The 4,900-nt window shown below is 35.3% G+C and overlaps 1 protein-coding gene across 1 annotated transcript in view; it reads left to right on the top strand.

Moving 5' to 3' along the window:
• Positions 1-1,254: 1,254 nt before the first annotated feature.
• SerT (Serotonin transporter) overlaps positions 1,255-4,900 on the top strand; it is a 419,533-nt gene continuing 415,887 nt past the window's right edge. The window contains exon 1 of the mRNA XM_067119203.1: positions 1,255-1,350. The gene's annotated coding sequence lies outside the window, so the exon portion shown is untranslated. The remainder of the gene's footprint in view (positions 1,351-4,900) is intronic.

Here is a 4,900-nt window from a genome sequence, read left to right as displayed (position 1 = left end):
TAAACGTACTTCTTAAAAGTCTGAATGGCTTTGATAGCCAGAAACTTTTGGGACCATTTAATAAACAAAACCTCTATTTTTGTAACAGGATCCAGCCAGAAAAATTCCGTACAGTCATGTGTTCCAAGAATGTTTTAGAATGACTTCAAGACATCTGGCATGATAAATTCTATGTTCATGATGGTATTCCTTATTGATACCAATTTTTATGATCCCTTCATGTTTTGTTGACTAGTGTTGCTTGTGCATTATGTTTGCCATGTTTTCTTTTTTTGTGAGGGGGTGGGGAGTTAGTTCGTAAAACCTTATATAGATCTGGTACTGTATGGAATAAATATCTCTTGTTCAAGTTTAACTATAGTAGTAACGTATTCATCTAAGCAAAATTCCCCGATGGGTCTTTATCCTAATGGCATCCATACTTTAAGAAAATCATTAACTGGCCCTCTAGAGGTTGCTTATTCAAACGAAAGTTGTCCCATTCAATTTCGGGTTCCTCGTGAAGTGTAATAGGAGACTGAAATGCTTTGGGAAGAAAGAACGAGAAATAAATTTGCGCATAACCAAAGGGAAACAAAGAGTGAACCCGGAAGATCATGAAGAAGAGGAAGTGAACTTTCTTTCCCCCGGTGAGAGACAGATTACCGAGTCTTCTGTGTCTTCTGTAATTACTTTGATTGGCTAAAAGCTTTATCACGCTGCGTGGCGGATTGGGTGTAGCAAAGAGGGTCCATGCAACAAGTTGCACTGTGATTGGTGGAGACGTTGAGAGGGGCGTGGTCAAGATGCTTCTTCGTAGGGTTAATGTCATGAGAGATTTCATGACACGTGTCGCAAATTGCATTATTGGAGTTAATGAGCTTTTTAATGTTGCAAGTTTTGAATGTATCAGTTTCGAAACAATTAAAGAATAAAGAATAAAAAACTGCGATTTAACTGACCTAACAAATTCTTATCATTCGGCTGTAGTATAAATGTTTTATCACTTTTTCATGAGATTACATAATTTATTGGCCAGGGACCTTTTCAGCCTAGGATAAAAAAAATTCCTCAGCATACTGTAACGGTCCAGTCAGAATATACCCTCTATATATTTTTGGTAATTCGGAGACGTAGTGGGCGTGATCGCAGTGATGAATATCAGATATTAATTGTCTCCTAAAATGATGTGTAGGCGTGGCCAGAGATGCAGCCGAAGGCCACGGATTGGTCAAGCGAGCCATGATGGGAGGATCCTGCCAGCGAGTGACCCAGGAAAACGGCAGTGCGGGGACTACGCTCCTACACAAGCCAGCACTCCGCCACTGGCACTCATCGGCGAATCTCCTTCATGCTGCCCTCCTTAAACATGTGAGTATTCGCGCCAAGCGTTCGTTCACCTCTTCAGGGTCGGGAAAGTCAAGGTTACAGTTGTTTGACAGTGGAAATGTTTCTCATTTGGTAATTCTATTTTCTGATATTTGACACTAATGTGACTTAGTGAACCATTTGTGTGACTTGTTTTGTCACAGTGTTTCGAATTAAACACCGTTTGTCTTTCGACGGGACGGATGTAAGTGGAAGGTTCCCTTATTAATGTGGATTTTGGTGTCCTGTAAAAGCTGTGGAATATGAAGTGATTACCTCTCTCTCTCTCTCTCTCTCTCTCTCTCTCTCTCTCTCTCTCTCTCTCTCTCTCTCTCTCTCTCATTTTTTATCGGAATTTGCGACAAGCTATTATTTGTACAATAAATCATGGGCAATTTTGAAATAAGTGATGTGATGTGTGAGATATGCACAGGGGTTATCAGTTACTAGAAATTAATACAGATACTTCCAATAAATTTTGTTCGTAAGAAACTGGGTCAGTTGATAGAGAGTGATTATTTTATTAGAAATGCAACTCTAGCGTGACAGCAATAATGATCATCCTCGTTGTCGGTTTTAGAGAGAGAGAGAGAGAGATGATACTTTACTTAATAGAAAGGAGAACTTGGATTTTTTTTTTCGGATATCCTCACTGAAAAAGAGTTTAGACATTTCTCGAGAAAAACGTCAGTGAATGTGTAAGGGGGTAACTGTTATAGCTTATTTACACGCAATTGACGAAATGTTCAGTCATAGAAATATATAACTTGTTATATCTTCCGTAAACGCGAAGTGAATGCATGACATTTATTGCTGTTAGTTAGTAACAGTCCTAGGGTCCACATCATGTCTGGAAGATTGGTTTAATCTTACCCAACCATCTGACAACGAAATCTCGTAATTCATGGTTCAGTTTGTTTGTTTCCTTATCAATGTGCTTATGTTTTTGTTAGCAGTCTTATGTGTTCATTTTGACCGACGGACGGACCGCATGCAAGAACGGGCAACAAGTGATTTCACTGTGGGAGGGAAAGCTACGTCACTTTCTGGGAGAGAGAGGGAAGGTTTGCCTGGTAAATCAGCCTTTTTTCAAATGCTCCAGGCTCAAGAAACAGAAACCCTGCCTACCCCTAACGTATGTTTCGGCAGTCGATTTTAATCATTATTTCTGCAAAAGAAAGACTGCCGAGAGGTCATGTTTCTTCTTAACTGTGTCTTGTTTAGAAAGATATTAGCCCGTGGGGGCTTGTCTTTGTGGGCTCTGGAGAATCTTTTTTCTTTTTATTATATGTTATCTGTTCGTCAATTCATCTTTATCCTTTCTTTGTTTTTTCCTCGCCCGCTCGATTTTGTGGAAGACTGCTTTACAAGCTGGTTAGTTTTAATTTTTTTTCCTATGGATGTCAGTAGTAACACGGGAAATGAGTCAGTATTTGTAAAGTAAACCAGCAATTCGAATGTCAACGGTAATTGTTAAGCAAAATTACGAGTTGTGGGTCAACATTCTTGTAAGCCTATCATTCTTAAATGAACAGAGATTGTAATCGAAAATTATGATTTGTGAATCAAAAGCAAAGGACATTTTTTAAGGCCGTTGTGACAGCGATTTTTAATATAAGCGATACGATGGAATCATCGATGAACATTGACTTGGATTAATTTTTTCCTTGAATCTCTCATTCACTCCGTCCGGTCTCGAGCTTCCTTGTGACCCATTATCGGACGGACACGGGCCTGCAAACCTCATCCCAGCAATCTTATTGTTATGAGCTGGTAACAGACCTTTATGAGTCTTGGATGAAAGGCAATGAGTCCCAATAAGGCCCAAGAATCCATCTGTGAATGAGTAGGCTATTGTTAAAGATACTCGTATCTTCGTTTTTACTGAGTTTTTTTTTTTTTTCTTAAAATTTTAATTTGTTTTTCGTTGAATTTTTCAATTAAAGTTTAAACATTTTTTTGGGATTTTCAACTTCCTTTCTATTGATTTTTTTCGTCTTTATTAATTTTTTAAATTTTTTTTGAAATCGTAAGTGTTTTTGAAATCTGTAACTCCCTCCCGCTACAGTATATTTGTGCACAATCAGTCTTCACTTACTGGGAAACAGAACTCATTATTTACAATGAATACTATTTCTCGAAGCGATAAAGTGGATCTTGCAGAGACGTGCAAGATTTTCTTCTGAAATCACTCATTTATTTGGAAAACGCAAACGAATTCTTCAAATGTTCTTCCCCACAGAAGTTTTGAAAATCCACAATTTATGTAAACACACCAGTAGTTCTTTAGAGAGACGACAAGTAATTTCGTAGTATGTTTCGTACCCCATTATACTGAGGCTGTCTTGATACCGAATCTGTTCCGGAAACCGTATGGGAATATTTCAGCTTGTATATTCTTGAGAAAGTTTGTCACATACACACATGCACGCACAAACGAACGATGCTAAATTTACATGTGAACGATCTCGCACCAGAAAGAGTTCACCAATGTGGCTTCACAGTTTCAAAGGTCGTTGACTCAGACTGTATTTACACAAATACACAAATACACACACACGCACACACACAAACACACATATATATATATATATATATATATATATATATATATATATATATATATATATATATATATATATATATATATATATATATATATATATATATATATATATATATATATATATATATATATATATATATATATATATATATATATATATATATATATATATATATATATATATATATATATATATATATATATATATATATATATATATATATATATATATATATATATATATATATATATATATATATATATATATATATATATATATATATATATATATATATATATATATATATATATATATATATATATATATATATATATATATATATATATATATATATATATATATATATATATATATATATATATATATATATATATATATATATATATATATATATATATATATATATATATATAATCACTTTAACATGTGATTCGCTTATCACACGTTGCCACAGGTGAAAAATAAGAGACAAGGGTGCAGGTCCTAACCGATTTCGACTCTATAGTATTAGAGATCACAATATATATACAACAGGGACAGTACTGACGACGAACATACACAGCGTTTGAGACTGCAGATCCTCCACTGACAGGTGTCAAAGTAGCAGTGGCTTGAAGACTTATTTGGGCTAGCGGTAGAAACCACAGTAACTCTCAGGGGAAAATGCCGATAAGCGTCTACACCATAGGAGACCACAAATCCACACTTGACAGGTGTCAGGGAGGTAGGGCGAGAAAACCCTTTAGTAATGCGGCCCCCGTACTGTGTTTACAAATATGATAGCCGTTTTTCAATACATCTCAACTGCCTTCATTAAAATTTAAACATTTTACAAACTGACTTTGATATTATAGGATCAAGTTTATACATACCTTGACTGATATTCATATCATGGACATAACTTTCTTTTATAAAGATAGATTCAATGATATTCCTTTCCAGTGCGTTATTAGAATGCGCTATCT

This window comes from Macrobrachium rosenbergii, chromosome 16 (genome assembly GCF_040412425.1).
Source record: "Macrobrachium rosenbergii isolate ZJJX-2024 chromosome 16, ASM4041242v1, whole genome shotgun sequence".
Taxonomy (NCBI): Eukaryota; Metazoa; Arthropoda; class Malacostraca; order Decapoda; family Palaemonidae; genus Macrobrachium; species Macrobrachium rosenbergii.
The sequence above is the reverse complement of the archived record's forward strand: the minus strand, read 5'-3'. Positions and strand labels throughout refer to the sequence as shown.